General features: G+C 45.4%; 1 long non-coding RNA gene across 1 annotated transcript; it reads left to right on the top strand.

Moving 5' to 3' along the window:
• The first annotated feature begins 201 nt into the window (after positions 1-201).
• Positions 202-18741, top strand: LOC135305504 (uncharacterized). Its single transcript, XR_010366638.1, has 3 exons — positions 202-1195; positions 17421-17576; positions 18363-18741. It is a non-coding gene; the product is annotated as an uncharacterized LOC135305504 (long non-coding RNA).
• The last annotated feature ends 368 nt before the right edge of the window (positions 18742-19109 follow it).

The raw sequence follows: 19109 nt of genomic DNA, 5'->3' as shown, positions 1-19109 counted from the left end.
TATTTCTGAGAACCGGTCAGAAACGCGCTAACGTGTACTGGGTGGACGTGGGAAATATATGGGCTTTGTTATCCGGGATACACTTTGAGCCGTCCACCTTTACCACCCATCTCTCTGAAGCCCAGTTTTAACTTTATCGCTTAAAGTACACGCCCTCGATATTTTAGTGAATATTTCCTGCATCTTTTTCTGAAGAGATGGAAACGGGCAGACACGCAAGCTCTAGAGAATTCCCGATTCTTGCGTACCCTGCTCTCCCACTGCCTTCTCTGTGCACACTGGAAGCTTGTGTCCCCTTTTGGGGCGCCGGGTAGGACCCCTCGGCGGGTCGTCGTGGTCTCGGCAGAGACGGGAGGGGAGGGGAACCTGTCAGCGGCGGGCAGGGTGGCCCTGGCCTGATCCTGCCGAGGCTGAGAGTGGAGAAGAGCGGGGGACTCCAGCGGGACCCTCCGACGGAGTCTGTATCTGGTTCTGCTTCCCTTCTCTCAAAAGTTATACCAGGATATTTGTAGGTGGGAGCGCTGACCAGTTGGACATAGGAAAGATTTCTTAAATGTTTGATGATACGATACAGCACGAAGAAAATACAAAACGGAGAATTAGGGCTGTTTTAACGAAAGGGTGTTGGTACACAGACTCCTTCAGAGAGTGCACCGGGCTGCAAGTGCATGCGACTAGGTGCTTCTCTCTGGAGTCTTCCTCAGCGACACCGGTTCTACCGTTAAAACAAGTTCTGTAAGATATTAATGCCGCCGCTCTGGTCAGCTTACAAAAAGCGGGCACCGAGACCAGGGCCACGGTAAACCGGGTGCCCACCCCCGGCCGGTCCCGCTGGGCACGGCGCTGTCAGTGCCCGAGCCGCGCATCCCAGCGCGCCCCGGCGGGTCCCTCCGCGCTGCCGGCGGGACGGGCGCGTCGCAAGGCTGGGGGGACCACGGGCACGCACCGTCCCCTCAGCGGAGCGCCACCCCATGTCCCCCCAGCAGCTGGTGGCAGGAGAGCTCGGGGAGGCGGGACGGCTCGGAGAGTGAAGCCTCGGGGTAAGGTTCACTTCCCCGGAAGCTCTCCTCTCTTGTCTCAACCATCTCTTTGCACTACTTAGGTGTTAGTAAACCTGCAAGTATCCAGAGGTTTTTCATCTGTAGATCGCCGTGTGGAAGAAAAAACTGAGCCAGCGCCCTCAGGCTTGCTCTCTGTGAGTTTGCACCCCCACTGATCCCAGCCAGTGGTAAAAGATGCGGGGTTTGGACTAGCCCTGAATAATCGACTCTGGGCTGATTTAACGGGAAGGAAACGAACCCAGTCTCTTACCATCGACTCGTTTTCCAAATCAATGCAATGCACTTTCCTTGTCTGTCTCTGGTTTGCGGGTCTAGGATTTTTCAGGGCTGCAGACATGTAGCTTTTGTTCACGGCTCTTCTAGCGTAGAACTCTGTGTTGTTTAGTTGTGAGTGGCAAGAGCAGTCAACAGGAAAAAATCCTATTCCCTAACTTGATTCCTGAGTTTGTGGTTCCCCTACCAAGACCAAGATTTTGATGCAATTTCCAATTTATTTTTTTAGCATTTTTTTCCTTCCCTTCAAGGGGGAGCTGGGACGGGGAGGCAGATGGCAAGAAAGGAATCAGTGAGATGCAGCCCTGCATGTTTTTAGAGCGCTGGCCCTTGCACTGCAACCAGAGGTGCAGGGAGTAATTTTGACATACCAGTGTGGAACTTCATTTATTTCAATTCTTGGTCGCTGCGCTCTGAACATACTATCTGGATCAAATCAAGTGTTGCATCTCTGCGTTCCTGAAATCGCGGTGAACACTTGATGCAGAAGTTGACTTTTTAAGCATCTATGCTAATTGTGTCACGCTGTCATTCAGTTAGGGAAAGTGCTGGGGACAGAAGAAATTAGAGCAGCAATCAGATTATGTAAAGGTACATTTTGCCCCTAACGTAATGGAAGGCAAAGACAAACTGGAAACCATAGTGGATTGCTTATACATACACAGGCACAGCATTGTAAGGATGTCCTGGTTTCGGTGAGCACGCTAACTCCACGCTGGAGGGCCCGAAAGATAGCGGGTCTGCCTGCCTTATTCCTTTCGCTTCCGTTCATGCGATGAATAACCACTCTCTGGAGGAGACCCGGGCCGTCAGGCGGGATAGCCTGTGCAGGGGAGGCCGGGGCGCGGGGGCCGCAGAAGGCTCGTAATGTTTTCGGCTGCTTCGGCCGTCGTCCATACGGACAGGGCACAGCAGGAAGCCCCTCCCTGGACGGCCTTTGGGAAACACCTGAGGGGTGCGGCAGTAGGAGAGCTTCCCTAGGAGTTGTCTCAGCCCCCCTCAGGCTGTCCAGCCGCTCCAAAGCCCCCTCCACCGGAGCCGCGCCCGGCTGGGGTCAGTGCCACCCGTCTGCTCGTCCTGCAGCTTGCTCTGCAGGACACGGCGCGGCTCGGGGAAGGGGGGAGGCTGCGCCGGGACCCGCGCAGGTATTGTGGAAACCCTGTACTCTCCCAGCTGCCCCGCGGAACCCTTTCCCGATGGGTCCGGGGCCGCGCCCGACGGCGGCGCGGTCAGCGTGTCCAGCTGAGCGCGATGTCCGCGGCGTGCGCTCTGCCCGCGCCGCTGCGGACTCACCGGGCCCCGTCCCCACCGCCCACGCCCCGCGGCTCGTACAAGCCCTCTCCGGCCCCGGGGCCGCGATCGCTGTTGGGGCTGCGGCAGTGGAAGGACAGAGCGTGAGAAGAGGGGGCGGCCGAGGCGGGAGTCGACGGCCGGCAGCGGAGAACGCCGGCGAGCAGCGCCGGGCCGGGCGGCCCGGGACCCGCCGCGGTTGCGGGAGCGGCTCGAAGGGCACCTGGGCTGTGCCGGGCAGAGGGGGCGGGCGGCCTCGGGGCCCGGGGGGAAGAACTTGGCCGCAGCCTGCTCCTGGCCAGACTGGCGATTGTCCCCGAGAGGAGGAACTCGAGCCGGCCCGGGATTTGGCAAAGACGAGTGGCAGCCGGGCAGCGCCGCCGGCTGCAAGTCCCCTCGGAGGAGGCTGCCCTGGGCTCCGAGGCACCGTGCCGGGGGGGCACAGGCAGCCACCGTTGTGAGGAGCGACAGCTCCCTTCCCCACAGAACAGCAAATGCTTTTCAGAGAAAAATCAGTTTCAGGGCAGATTCATCTTTCAAATTCTTCCCCAGCCAATTTGTGACTGCGTGTTTATACAGTGTTAAGTGTCTGTATTAAAGTGAAAATATCTGTTAAAAATCGAGCACATTTGGGACTAGAGAGCTAAGCTGTTTTGTTTAATAAGTGGGCAAATTAGGAAGGGAGCTGATGAAAGAAAGGTGATTCATTCATACCAGGTCTGAAAAAACCAGAGAGCCTCCAGAAACGACATTCTGGTTTGCTGGTCACAGGTTACAATTAATGAAATGTTTGCATATGTCTACAAGTAAATCAAGATTTACAGTTATGTAACTGGTGTTTACAAAGTGCTACTGTAATACTCTGAAATAAAATACATTTATTTGGTAAGTGCAGAGACTGCAGGTTTTAAGTAGCAAGAAGTGCAGTGTTCTCAGTAGAAATGAGAAATCTTATTATTCTTGGTGCTTATAACTTTTAAACTGGTATGACAACACTAACTCTTGCCTGACACAGAACTGAGTGGGGAAATTTTATCTGGTGCCAGAGGGATGTTGATCTGGAGGAGAATGAAGTGCCTGAGCAGTGTATGTTTTTGCTCAGACATCTTTTATCGAGTTTAGTGCCTGAATGCATTCCAGTGCTTTTGGGCAGGCGACAAAATGGGGAAAATGTCATGTTAAGTTTAACACAACTACATCTGTCAACCTGCTTGGTTTGAGCTGTTTTCTGAGTTTAACCTGTTCACACAGGAAAAGACACTGGTCAGGGTTTAAAATACATCTTTCATCTATGAGCACATAGTGACTGTAAGAAAAATCATTGTTTTGTGGTACCTTGGCTATAATTGTGGAAATCTGGATCCAGCCCTATTCCTGCTGTCGTCAGCAGTGCCCCAGCTATCATGTCTTTGCTTTTGAAAGACATCAAGGATAAGTTTCATTCAGTGTATGTAAAAAAAGAAAGTGTAACTGAGGAGGATGATTACTTAAGCAGCATGTTAACAACAGAGCCTTGTTCACCTCACTGCTCTACACAAAACTGCTTATCACATTTTTGGGGCCCAGGAGATGCTGGGCTCTCGTTGTGCACTCTATGTACTCTTTACACTCCACAACAAAAGTCAGAAAATAAGCTTTTTTACTGGTCATCTAAAATAAGTTTCTGTTTGCTGCTTTAGCCTGAGATTGCAGAAGGACAACAGAGTGATGGAAGGAACCACTAATTTTAAAAGCAACTGTTTGTTTTTCTATATACAAGGAACACTTGTTGAGATGAGTCACCTCTGACCGATTACCTGAAAAAAGGTTTACATACAACAGCACTTCATTGTTTAATGTTTTCCTGTTCCTGGGTACCAATCCAAATGCTGGTGCTTGAGCAGGAGAAAAATTATTTCATCAACTCTTAGGGAAAGAAAGTTTGATGGATGAAAAAAACCTTAGAATTCAGAGAAACATTGACTTGCCATTAGGGTTATACAGACTACAATATAGAGTCTACTGCTCTATTATAAATATCCAAGCACTTATATCCCCTTCAATCAGCTCCTGGTGACACTGAGAGGCAGATTTACAAAACAAAATATGCAATTGGTCCATGCTCAGTGTTTTGTGTCACTTTCACAAAAGTGGAGCCCTTACATTGCCGTGCTCCTGCCCACTGAAAATCTCCCAGTGTGTGGATCCCAGTCGGGCTGGAGCCCAGGGTTTTGGCAAGTGGAAAGACAACTCTGTAAATGCCTGCTGGCTTTGTGCTTGTCACAGCAGCAGCTGTGAGGTCAGCAGGGTCTAACTTGTTTTTGCCTCCTAGGTGGCTGCAAGCAGAGTGGGAGACATGGCCCCTCTCTGCCTTGTTTACTGGTTATATTCTGCAATGTGTTTTGCTATATTTCTACTTTTACTGTAGAAATCTTCACTTTCTGGTGAGATTCACAGAGAGTTCAGAAATGGAAATTACATTTATTCTGTCTTCACTACAGCTCATACCAGTGTTTTGGTGGATTTTCATACTGATATTTGATTGTTCCCCACATTCTCATGATGCTGCTTTATGTCTGAATGTTGGTGTAAAATGGGATATGAATGATCCCATAGGAAGTATTTCAGACTGCTAAATCTCTGCAGGGGTACAAGAGGAGAACATATGGATTCTATTCAGTGCTAGAGGCTACGAATGTGCTATTCAGCTATGATACATGTGACTAGATGATATATACAAGAAGAATGGAGTTCGACCAGACAGCAATTACGTCTAAAGACCAAAGAAGGTGTTAGTACAGTGAAAGACTCCTTCCCATATTGAATGAATGTAGGTTAAGATTGTTGATTGGTACAGCAGAAAAATGAAAATGCCAAATGTCCAGTGCCCGTATAACCACAAATACATCTACTGGAGCAGACAGAGGCATTAGTTAGGACTCATCCCTGCAACAAAAGGATAATTGGTGTGGTCTATGATGACACTTCTTGAGGGGACACAGCTTACTGATATGCTTGCCAAACTGACAGGTGCCTTCCTCATTGTCTGATGCCCTGGGAATAGTTAAGAGCTCTTTCTGCAATGTTTAATTTATGCTGGTTTTTGCTGTGTGGAGAATTTGTGGTTAGCATTGGTTGTATAATCAGTGCATTCCAAGGGAGCAACACTTTCTCTCTGATGCTCAGGCTGCCTGAAAATCAGCAGCTATGTTGATTCCCTTTCTTGAACTTCTCATTTGTTGCAACCCCTGGCTCTCATCAGGTTTTAGGAGCAGCCCAGCAGTGCAGGGTCACATTTGCCATCTTCAGGGGAAAGATTTGTCCACCCATGCAGGGGAGAAATCTGGGCACGACTTGGAGAAAAATGAGATGAGATGGGGACCCACAAACTGCATCAAGGTGGTGGGAGAGCAGCTGGACCATCCAACAAATCATCTGCTTCACGTAATATTTATTTTCTGATTTGTGCCAGGGTTACCAACTTCTTTGTGAGGACTTACCCCATGAGTGTCAGTGGGCATTGGTGGGACAGGTGTACCTCTGTGGTGAGGTAGTTAGTGTGTCTGTGTGTGCACAGGTTGGCTAATTTAGAACACCCAAAATGGCCCAATAACTCTTGGACCTCTGCTTGTCACATGCACCTGATATGGTATGTGGGATGGGAAGAAATGTGAGGCTCTGTCCTCCGGTGCAGTCACATTGCCAGCAGCTCAGGTGTCCCCGCAGCGCTGGGCACGTGCACACCTTTGGCTTGTTTCTGCTGGTGCTGCAGCCCTGTGGCAGAGCCTGTGCGAGTGCAGCCAGCAGCCCTTGCTGTGGCAGTGCTGGGCACCGTGCCCCAGCCCCGCTGCACAGCCTCTGCTCACATCTGTCTGTGCCTGCTGTCAGCTGAGGGAGTGCTTTGACCCTCAAATGGGGTCTGTGGGCCATGCGTCTGAACTTTACCTGGGCATGTGCAATGCCTTAGCTAGAGACATAAGTCTGGGTTCTATCTGGGTGCTCCAAAAAGAACAAAGCATGCTGCCTGGGGGTGAGGTGCACGCAGAAATGTCAGTAGACAACATGAGGGAGATATCAGTGCCAGTCTACAAACCATTCCTCTCTTTATTTAAGCAAGTGTCAGACCTTCTCCATCCTCAGGCTAATGTGTGTCTGTATATTCCACAGTGTACTTAAAACTTTCTTGCACTAATTATTCCAAGTAGTAGATTCTGTGTAATCATCTTTGCACAGTCCTGAAATTAAGTAGTTTTTTAGCCAGAAATACTAAGAAGCAGTGGAAGTATCTATCTTGGAGTCAGTGGGGACTGCACACTTTACATTCTTCTCAGTTCATAACAGATGAAAAGCTTTGTTTCAGTTTGGCTTTATCTAGATGTGGCAATTTCTGACTGGATTTAAAGAGAAGACTTAAAATTACTTAATTGTGTTTTGTGTACCTCTTATTTAACACTGCAAGCAAAATAAATTAGAATGGGATTAATTCATTTTAATTTGTTGTTGTTACTAATTATATAATTAACACCTCAAATACAGAAACAGTTTTATTTGAGTAGAAATAACCCCCATGTTTTAAAATAGGTATGTAAGAGAAATATAATTTATTTTCAGGATCAATTGTAATAAATCATATTAAGTATATTTCTGGGTCCTCCTTTCTCTGAAGTTCATATTACTAAAGAGTTCTGCTTGGTGTAGCTGAAGCATCCCTTCTTTCTAACTGCTGTTTTCAGGGTTTGTAGAAACTCTGGTTTTACTGTAAAAGAAAATTAAGAACAAAGTATGTTTTCACCAGTTTGATTTGGCAAATGAACTTACTTTACTCACTCTGTGTAAGCACCAGTTTCATTTTGATACCAAGAGTAGTTAAGATAGGGCAGCCTGCTCTCCGAGTGCATTTTTGTGGTTTCAATGGCCACAACACCTCTCATTTTCTCACAGGGGGTGAGGAAAGATATTCCTTCTGCCTCACTTTCAGAGAACAATTAAACACCTTCTGCCAACAAAAAGTTCATAATTTTGAAGCTCAGTTGAGGTCATCTGCTCCCATAAAATGCATTCTTCAGGGTTTGTGTCAGTCTTTAGCCAGGTGCACCTCACAGTGTACCAGGAGGCTCCTTCCAGCTTGGTCCAGCAGAGAGAACAGCTCTCACCTTCTTTAGAGTCACCCGAAGGACTGTCCTTCTATGCTGAGTGCCCGTGGGTCACAGTGGTGCAGGATTTGTCTGCTTACAACTCTCTCTCACTTTTGGTGTGTCATGGATCTGATGCAAATGGCTTTAAAGTCCATTGTCAGGAACGAAGAGGGAAAGAGAGTTGGACCAGCTTAGTGCATAGAAATGATGATTCAAATATATTCTGCACTACATAAGTATGCCTCCTTCCATTTAAGTTCCCAAATAAAAACAATTATTTTAGGAAAGCACTGGAAGAATCATGGATGCAGTTAGGGGTGTAATATCTTCCTCTGCAAATGGGATACTGGAGGAAGCTTAACATTCTGTAAAAGTAACATATTGTTTCCCTAAATAGTTTCACTTGTGGCAAACTGATTTTTAAAGCACTTGTCCATCAGAAACTTTTTGACCAGGGCTGGTGAAAGTCACAATTGTTTTGTTGTGTTGAGATGAAGCTGATGTTCCCTAACCAGTTAACTGAATTTTGCCTGTGTCAAGTCCCATGTTTCTCAGGAGGTGTGGAAGCCAGCTGTGTTGTGGGGGAAGGGGTGGGATGTCTGTGCCAATGCAGGAGAGGATTGTGAGCAGGACACTGTCCCCAGGCATCGCTGCCTCGGCAGATGGCCAGGTCAGAGCTGCATGCCAGCTGGGCTGTTCCTGCACTGCCACAGTGAGACACACACTGAACAAATTTTACCCGATATTTTCAAGATAAGTGCTTCTGGAGGGATTATCAGATTAAGTGCCAGTCATTTTAGCTTTAGCTAATTTCATCTGTTACACCGTCAAAATATTTTCCTGCAAAAGATCAGGGATCAGACTGCCTTGCTTCTGAAATCAAGGGCATTTTTCTGTTGAGCTGAGTAGATAAGTTGTCCCACTGTTCTTCTCAGAAGAGGAGGAAATTCACATTTTCTCAAATCTGCTGCCGATGTGCAGGCCAGCACCTCAAGGTCAGAGAGCAGGTGTGGGCCAAAGTGTTGAACACCCAGCGTGTGCAGTATATTGGGGTCAAAACAGCTGGTGGTTGCAGGGCTGGCAGGGCTGCCCATACGATGGTGCCCCGTGGGCACGGCTGCTCACCCCATGGACAGCCCTGTGTCGTGGTGCCTCCTCCTGCCTGTGCCACAAGGGACTCACTCCAGACCTGAGGAAGCACAGAGGAGGGGAGTGCTAGGTGCTAAATCCTGTGTGTAGCTCAGGTGCTTTGCAGAGATAGCAGTGCTTGTTTTCAGCAGATGATGCTGCCCTTCAGCAACTCAAGGCATTATCAGTCTTGATTCAAAGCCTTAACAGACTCTGGAACAAGCACTAACAGAAGTATAGTGTCTTATTTATTTGCTTTCTTGATATAAGAGTGCACATGAATGACAGTTGCTCAAATGCCTCTAAATTACTGGCTCTTGAGCACCAATATACCATCTCCCTTTGGTATTTTTGTTTTTCCTTGGGGGGCTGCATTTTGGAAGGAAGCATGTATTTTGACTTTGACGTGAAAACTCAGACTTTAAGGCTGACATACGCCAAAGAAGGGCATTTGAAATCCCTGAGATCTTTCCAACCATTCACCAAAAGAGATGCTCTCCCACTCAGAAAACCCAGCCTACAGTCCTTCTTCCTGCAGAAAGAGCCCCTCACACTGCTCCCCTCAGACTTTAATGAGTTTAGTCTGCAGGATTTCCTCTTCCAGTGACATTATCAGGAGAAATTACCCTATACCATTACCTGTGGCCAATGAAGGCTGACAGGCCTCTCCCAGGCTGTGTCTGATGCCCCCAGGACAGGAAAGTATTGTCTGGACTTAACCCTTTGAGGCTGCTCTCACCTCCATCTTCCAGCTTTCCGCAGTGGCAGCGCTGGTGTTCCCTGGCCCCTGTTCCTGGGGCTGTGGGTGTGCCATTGTTTTTACAGTTGGGTGCCATGGCTTCCTATGGGGGGCCTTCTCCATGGGAGCCCAGGGGAGATGCTCTAGGGAATTTGTGTTGTCGTGTGACATCCAGGTACACAGGATTACAGCCAAGCAGCATTTTTTAATTGAATCTTTTCCTTCCCCTCTGATGTTGCTTTGCAACATTAATTGCATGGATATATCATCCGTTATGACAATCTGGGAAGGGTGCACCTCAGGAGTGTTCAGAACTCTGATGGCTTCACTTTACATCTTTTGGCTATGCCCACAGCCAGGTTCTGTCCAGCCTATGTTATGTGACTCAGAACAGTGTTAGTTTACATCCGCTCTGTTGTTCTATATCTACTACAAAATTACTACTCACAGAAATTCAGGCCTCTCTGTCTATAGTACTAGAGTAAGCAATGATCCTCTCAAGGGTACTGTGAGTGCCAAACCCTTGATTAAAAACACTTATCTAGCAAAAGACAGGGAAACATTTTTGTGAGATGGCTTTCCTCAGTTCTTGTCTGATAATTCGGGGTAACAAAAGGTGATGCTCTGTGGTGTCAGCCTGAGAAGGATGAAACAAGCTTCAGGAAAGCATTCACATTCTGTGCCTTGTGGCTTGAATGCTGGGTTCACAAGACTACAGGGAGGACTCCTGGGAAAAAGGCAGTGTTGGTCTTCTTGGAGGGTACCCAGGAGAAACATCCTTTTTCCCAATCCCACCTTCAGCCCACTTTGCTGACCCTCTGAGGGAATACAGTCTGCAGGGAAGGATTTGTCACAGGTATTAGCAGCAGGAATTCTGTCTAGTGTCACTTTCCTCTCTGGCCCAAGTGCTGGATTGCTGGGGAGCTCTCTGTGCCCATGTTGGCCCAGTGCTGAGCTGCTCTGTGGGGAGGTAACCTGGTACAGAGCTGCAACTTGGACACAGAGGATGGAAGGGGGATTAGTGCTTCTTGAGGATCATTTTGGTTTGTGACTGCCTTCTTTCTTGAGGAATAGAGGGTCTTTGCTGCTCTTATGAGGCAGCAAGTGTTAAACCCTGCCTGGGGGCCCTGCTAAGGATTTGCATTTCTATCTCTGCTTCTGATTCTTCAGTTTTTCAGGGGCTTCATTAGCCCAATCACTAGTTTCACTGCTTGGAGAATTATTCTGGGTTTTTTTGTTAGTGGCAGACCTTCATGTAAAGCTTGAACTTGGCTTCACAGTCAGTTTGGTAATTTTTATTGGGCCTCAAAAGTATTCCATGGCTAGAGGACATGCTCTGTGTAAAACTCACAGCTTCATCTGGTAGTGATTTGTCATTTACCAGGCTTTGGGCTTGCTGCCAGCTCATCTGTTGCCAAACAAAATGAAGACAGGGGAATAAAATGATTATCAGAAAAGGGCTTAGAAATGTTTCAAATGAAATAAACTAAGAATAGCTTAAAGCTAAGATGAGGATATATATAATCAATCACAAAAATCACGGGGACAGGCAGAAAGGGAATTCAGGTTTCCCCTAGACTAGAGCTCTCTTCACACGGAAAACATTTCAGTATTGTTCCTCAATATATGGGATTTAGTGGACCACCAAGACAAAATTTCCTGTGAGCCTGGAAAAATGGGCCTGTCTCTGTTTTGTGTCCTTTGCCTACAGGACAGGTGGAACTCTATTTTCAAATGGATTGCCTAAATCCATAGAAACTTGGGAAAAATTTCAGTTTATGAAATTTTTGGGTTGAAGGACAGGTCACAACAGGTGAAAGATTTTGTGTTACATACATCAACTTCAAATGATTATATTTAATTTGTATAAGGCTTTATTGTTCCTTTCCCCTACCACTACCGGGTTTTTGTTTAATATACATATTTAGGCAGAAGTTGTAACTTGAGGTTACAAATAAGAGGTCAAAAGATAGTGCTCATTCAACAAATACTTTATTCAAATAACAGGCACTAATAGGGCTTGTAAATTGTTTAGGATACACTTCCATGACTCTGGCAGCAGACAGTGGTGAAGGGAGTTCTCCACAACTTTTAATATGCTAATTTAATAATTGTTTCTCTCAGCTGTGCAAGATAAGTCAGTAAAATTTAATGGAGGCAGAAACAGAGGTGTAGGGAGATTAGTGACTTGCCTGGGGTCCTAGAGGATTGGGCTCTGCTAGCATGTGGTGCTGTGGATAGACGAGTGGTGTGGTGTGAACATCCTCTCATCAGCTGGGCACCGCTCTGCAGAACTCTGCCTGGGCAAGGAGGAGGTGGCCCAGTGTGGAAGAGGTTGTGCCAAACACGGGTCGTAAGGGTGGACAGACAATCAGGGAGGCAGCCTCATCTGGGCTGGGTTTGGGGACAAACATGCTGGGCCAGAAGCAGCGCCTGTTTATTCACCCTAGAAAGGCATTCACAGTTGAGTGATGAAGTCAGCACTCAGTGAGAGCCATAGCTCTTCAAGCCTGCTGCAAGATACCTGACATGTAGGTATTGGCTTCTTAATTGGTTTTTTACCTTTTGGTAGAAAGCAGCTGAACAAAGGAACAGCTGTTCTTGTAAACTTGCACTTGTCTAGGCTCCAACTCTAGTTTTGTCCCAGTTTTCTCAGTCCAGGTATCCTACACACTAAAAAACTGCAAGGACTAAATGTTCTCCACTTTATCCACTGCTCTTATCCTTCCCACAACTAGTGCTTCTGCTTTCATCCCTTACTCTCCTTTCCAAAGCCAGTCTTCCTCTTCCTGCCTTAAATTTTTCTTCTGCTTTGAGATGCATATTGCCTGAGCTACTTTTCTCCTGCTGTGCTAAATTGGCCCTTGAGGAAGGCAATGCCTTCCATCATCACATATCATTGCTGATTTTCCCTTACAGAGAGGAATGACTGCTGTCGAGGGTGTCCTGGCCTTGATGATAGGTGGCTTGATGTCTGTTATGGTTGTAGTCTTCAAATACATGAGCAGAAAAAATTTCCTTCTCTTATGGCCTTTTTATTCTTTTTTGAATGTGCACTGAGAATAAGGAACTTAAAACGAGCTGGCAGTGGCTGAATAGCAGCACGGTGGAATACATTGCTGTCTGGTTCAGAGGAGGCAGAATGCTGCTGCTCTTGGTTTGAGATGCACTCCTACCTCCCATGTGCCCCCACCCAGAGCCTCCATTGGTGTTCAGGACTTGTATGATTTTAATGGTCGTGAAAAAATTAGTGTCTATCTCCCTGATATAGTTAATGAAGCTATTAAATAGTAAGCTGAATGGAAAACAAAGATCAAAGAAATGTTCTTTTATTACAAACTTTAAGATTGATTACCTTGGTAGTGCTGTAAGCTGTGCTATATACAAACCTAACTTCAGAAGTGTTAATGTGAAGTGATACCTGTAGGGACAGCACACTCAAACGAGTGTCTGCTTATTGTGCCTGACCCATTGCTTAGTGAAAGACAGAATCCATTTAGAGAAGAAGATGGGTAAAGGAAGACAGCTGAGATGCTAAATAGACATAGGAAGGCAATGATAGTTTAGAAATTGATTTACATTATTTATCTGTGGAACAGTGACATATATACTTTTTGATATTTGGGAAATGTAAATTTCTTTTCCATGCTGTGTTCTAATAAAACATGGATCTAGTTTTTCTAACCATGAAATATAGATGGTCATCATACTGAAAGTTCTTCTTTTACATGTTTTGGTCCATTCTTCTTCTACATGTTTGGGTCCTATTTCCAACTATTTGGGATCATTCAAATTAAGCAAAGTAAATGTGATAGACTTATGGCAACTGTTTGAGCAGTTTGGGAGATAGGTTGATACTGAACTCTGAAAAGAGTTTCGGTATGTCTTGATGCATTGTTTGAGAGTGTGTAAGAAGTAAAAAAGACGACGTGGCTCATCCTGGTTTGTTCTACCCTGGGGTGCAGCATGATCGCTGTGGTTTGATCTTGGTAGCAGCCAAGACCCCCACAGCCACTTGCTGAGAGGCTGAGATGTTCTCAGTGTGCCCCACTGTTTCCCTCCCACAGGGGCTGGCTGGTCAGCAGCTTATGCCAGCCGTTAATGAGTATGTGTGTTTACCTCTTGTTTGGTTTATTGCCAACATTTTGTGCAACTACAGGTCACAGAGGTTCACACAGATGCTTTGTTGGAAAGATGGAGCAGTGCAGGTAAATACTGTGGTGGCTCCTGCCATCTTTGGAGACATTCAAACCTGATCTGCTTTCAAAGTATCCCTGCATTGAGTACATGTCCCAAGATCATCTTTAAGGTTCCTTCCAATCAAAATTATTTAATGACTTGTGATATGAGGAATTTGCAAAAAAATCTGGCGTACTCATTTATCATGTCTAGGTATTTCTTCAGCATATCCTTGTTTCCTACTGCAATTCTCTGAGCATACCCCATTTTGATTAATTTTCTGGACATATTTTTGATCATTTAATGACATGCTTATTACTTATTCATGATTCCCCCAAATGAGAGTCAAAATCCAGGCTAGGTGGCTGGCTGTGAGTTACACACCCAGTCTGAAAATGAATATTAATTCATTTTTTTAATCTGAGCCATGAGATCTATCTAATACTTTTTTCCTCTCAAAACAAATGACAATGAGTGTCTTCACAGTCTCTCTGGGCAGTGTGCCCCAATGCCAAATATTCAACAAACTTTGTCCTCTAAGACGATGTCCAACTTTACCTCAGATATGTTGACTTCATTAAAACTAGATTTGTGAGACCCCAGGAGGTTTTAGAGGGCCCAGTGTGTCCAGCTGGCCATGTTCACTGCCAGCAGCTCCTGGTGACCTGAGCTCTGGAGCACAGAGCAGAGGATGAGGGCTCTGGCACAGCCCTGGCAGGGCTGAGTGGCTGCAGGGGTCTCCACTTTGGGGGTGTTTCTGCACAGACCTCCGTGCCAACCTCCCTCCTGGGCTGGTTTCTCCTCTGCTGCCAGCCAGCAGAATTGCCCAGTTCAACTGTCTTGGACGTGTTTAGGACACAGGAGATCTAAAACCTCAGATTCCTAAGCTTTACTCGAAAGTTTGACAATCAGAGGGAAGTTGATCCAGACTGTAGCTGAGGATATGATCCAGCTGGTTTTGTAGTGTAGTGAACTGGGAGGCAAGTGAGCTGAGATCAATCAGCACATGGAGCATCTGTGGGCATATAGGTGATCTCTTTATGGATAAAACCAGTTGTGAATTAAAACTGATTAGAAAAGATAGATTAGAAAAAATAAAGAGCCACAAAATGAGAGTCTGATGACAGGATCAGCTTCTATTAAGCTATCTGCAGTTTAGAGTTCACCAACTTAAGATGCAAAAAGCAATCTTGATTTAAAACAAACAAATAAATCTCCATTTTTTCTGGTTTTCCCATGCTGCTATTCCCACTGTGTAATCTGAGCATAAAGGAAAGACCGCTGCTGAACTTTTTGAAGCCTTCATTTAGCATCTGTATGAAGAACATTAAAAGAAATAATACAAACAAGTTGAATTATACAAGTTGGTATATAAGGAGTCTTAGAAGATTGTATCACAGATAAGGAAAATGCTTAGAATTTTCTTTTTGAATGTGTAATGCCTTTGCAACCTACTCACAACATTGTTCCCTGCACGAGGGCCCCCTAATTATTTCATCATGCAGCAGGAAATTCTGGTAGGTTATATATAAACAGCCCGAGGCAGAGACCTCTTCATCAGATAGAGCGTGACATCTGACATCTGTGCAGGCTGCTGCTCGCATGACACAATCACCCGGGCAGCGCGGCCGCCGAGGAGCGCGGCAGCGACTGGGAGCACGGGGCTGACTGGAGGTGCCAAAGGGTTCCTCTAACCCAAAGCTAATACTTCATCCCTTCCCAGTCTGGTAGCACATCCCAGCTCTGTGCAGCAGGCGCGGTGCCGGTGCGATATCAGCTGCAGCAAGGGTGCATTCCCAGCGCTGCTGTCCCCAGAGCAGGGGTGACGCCACTGTCCCCTCCGCGCGTGGCCCTGCCAGGAGCTGTGCCCTGCAGTGGCAGGGCCACCCACAGGCTGCAGGTCCCAGCTTCAGCTCAGGGCACCTCCTGGCGTGGGGGGCATTCTCAGAGCACCTCCTGGCAGCCCTACACCCTGCAGAAAGGCACCAGCTCCCCGTGCTGCCTGTGGGAGCCTGAGATGCCACGGTGAGGAGTGGCTGCAGGTTGGAGACAGCCAAACCCCAAGTGATGGTTATGGATTAGGGCTTTGTGTCAGGCATGATGTCTGACTGCCTTCTTTTTTCTCATTGCACTTATTTTTATGGTTCCCAACAAAAAGGCAGATTATTTTCCCCTGAATGGGTAAGTGGTGTCTCTACTTGGCCAGTAGTGTTTCCTTACTACAGAAAATGGCTTCTCAGGGAAGTTTTTGGAAGTAGCAGGCTAGGAGGAGTTTGAAAGCATGTGCCAGTAGCCCCCACTTCTGCCCTCCAGCATTTCCAGCCTGAAGTTCCATGCACTGCCACACTCCCTTCCTGCGATGGATTGCCCAGGCCATGCTGTGTGTCCAGAGCAGCACCGCTTGCTCTGACACTTGGCAAGCTTGTCTCTGTCTTACATGAAAGAAACAGACTGCCTGAAAAGCGACACTGAAGGAGTGTTTTAGGGAAGCAGCAGCTCCCTGTTGTGACATGTATTTTTCCCTCTAGTGTATATTTTCACTGTCTTCAAATATACAAGTCTGTTTCATTAATAATGTTGATGTTTGGACTACTGCTTTCTGCTCTCACGTGTCATGGCTGTTTTGAATTAAACAAGGAAGTTTTTTTATACATTTTTTTACTTTGGCTTTAACCTTAAGCCAAGTCTCAGAAAAACCTGTGTTCGGCAGTTTTCTGAACTCAGTCCAAATACGTTTACACAGGAAAATATTCTTTCCATTGCTGCATCTAAGGCCATGATAACTTCCACAAGTTTTAGGAAACTGAGGATAGTAACAGTATTTGGAGGCAGACTTTTGATCTTAATTCCAGACTGCTGAGGCTTGAACTCTGCTGAATCTCCCGCCACATCTTCTTCAAATGCTCTTTCATCAGTCCTTTTAGAAATTTCAGTAAATCAGTAATGCTAAGGTTTTCCTGAAAAGACAACTTTTTTCCCTCCTTTGGTAAGTAACTGAATCAGGTTGAGTTTTCTTGCTGAAATGAGCTATTTTAAAATCAAAATGTGTCAGAAACTGGAATAGTTTCCTATTTTCTTTACATTAGTTACATTTGTAATCAGATAATTTCTTATTAACCTTTTCTCTAATCTACCATTCCTTTATTGCATCCTCATAAACATCAGTATGCACCCATTCACTTTAAATTTGAAGACTAACATACAACCTTTTTTTTTTTTGCTTAGTAGAAGTTTAAAATTTAGTCTCTGAAGTGTGCTGTCTTCAAGCTCCATCCACATTTTTAATATTTCTCAGATGATCCTGACTTTGTGTACTTGTGTTTATTCCTGACTTGTGTGGTACTTCTTATCAGCCCTTTGTTTCAGGGTGAATAATATGAAATGTCTGTCCTTAAGGGTAAACTTAAGGCTTTTAGTATTTCTGACAAATGTACGTCCTGTTTAAAACTGTTCTTGTCCTTATAGGGGATTTGAATTTCCCAGATGTTTAGCCTGATTTGTTAAAAAACAGAGCTGAAATCTGGGTCCATTTTTTTCCCAACTAACTTTGCAGAGAGAACATTTTCCATTTCCTGTGTGGGTGAAATTCAGGAGATGGCCAATACTAAAAACATTTTTTTTTTCCTGCTGTTTCAGGTTCTACCTGGTGCCTTTTGAAAACCATACATTTGGTCATACATTTGTACCTGCTTGATACTTGAGACACTTTGCCACAAAATGGAACAGACTTTTGGGGATCTTGAGGAAGAATCAGGGCTCTGGCTATAGCTAAGCATAATCATGCAACTTCAGGTAAGGGAAATGCAGACCCAGGCTAGAAGTGAACACAGCGGACTGTGTGGTGTCACCCTTTCTGATTCCAGTCTGGAAAGCCTCTATGGAAAGGTTACCAAGATGCATACTTGGTAACACTGAGCTCCTTGAATCCAAGTGCCCAGTAAATCTTGGCCCAATTACTGCTGGAGTTCATAGCATGCTTGGGGGATCTCAGGGCTGGCAGTTTGGCCACACGTTTTATACATGAGTATTTATTAGTACATGCTCTACTCTGAGGTTCTGCCTACTCTAGGTTCAGAGGACTTTTTTTCTCCACAAGGCAGCATGAAATTTTAATTAAATGTTACTAGTTCTTTACAGTATATAGGCAATTAGCTGTGTCTGAGGCCAAATTCTGTCCTGGGTTCCTAGGGGGAAAAAAGGTATTCCCCAGGATATTTGGCTAGCAGGTCTTGCTACACATTGGTTTCTCTCACAGTCAGCAGTTGAGTGGTCTTTTCTAAAACAGAACCTTTTGTGTAGTTTTTCATCAACTTTTACATCCCTTGATCCCTTGGTGTCTGAAATCTGCTGTGTGAGTCTCTTGTATCAATGTCCAGCAAATGTCAATGTGTCAGGCTCAGGTGGCTTGGTCTCCTTGACTCTCTCTTAGTAGCATGTGGTTCTGTTTGTGAAAAAAGACAGAAACACGTGTCTTACATGAAGTCTTGATTGATGTAGCTCACATAGATGGTACATTTTTTGGCATGTATATGATGGAGTAAAAGGATGATTATTTATCACTCTGTCTCTGGTCTTTAGGAACCTCTGAAATCCAGCAGCCTGTGAAATCTATGATACCCAGTATCAAAACAGTGCAGTGGGTGGAAGTGAAATTTGGTGTCATGGCATCTGGGCAGTCCTGGTGAAGATTTCACTCTGGGCTTGATCCTGCTAACCTATGCCTTTAAGAGCCTTCACTAATAAATGTTAAAATTTAATCACTAGTAATTATGTCATCAGCTCCATCTATTTGAAATAGCTGAGACTTAAGAGGCTGAAGATTTTGAAGTAATTCTGCCCTTCTGCACCAGAAAGTATGTGCAATAAATACCTTTGGTTGTCTTAAAGATCTTTATGTACTCTTAATATTTCTTCTTCATGTCTGCATTGAGGTCCTATATTTACTTCTACAGAGGAATGAGAACTCTTTGCTCTTTAATAGACATTACAAAGACATTACATGAAAGAGAATGGTAGAGGAAGAGACTGTAGTCCTGTCTAAAAGCTCTAAAGATACGTAAATTTGAAGTAAATCCTAAAATAAAGGACTTTGATATGGATGGAAATTTCATGAATGAATTCCTTTTCCTTTTTCCCTCTACTTAATGAAGAACACAAGTAAAATTGCAGATTCAAACACTTGAGTACTGAGGCAGGCAGGGGGTTGATTAGAGTTCTCTAATTATAACTAATGACAGAAATAACATGGGCTCCTGTTTTGCCTGGATGGCATAGGAATTGAGCCACTCATAAAAATACAGCACGGCTCCCCTTATTTTCTTTATG

This window comes from Passer domesticus, chromosome 7 (genome assembly GCF_036417665.1).
Source record: "Passer domesticus isolate bPasDom1 chromosome 7, bPasDom1.hap1, whole genome shotgun sequence".
NCBI lineage: Eukaryota > Metazoa > Chordata > Aves > Passeriformes > Passeridae > Passer > Passer domesticus.
This window is presented reverse-complemented; position numbering and strand designations above follow the sequence as displayed.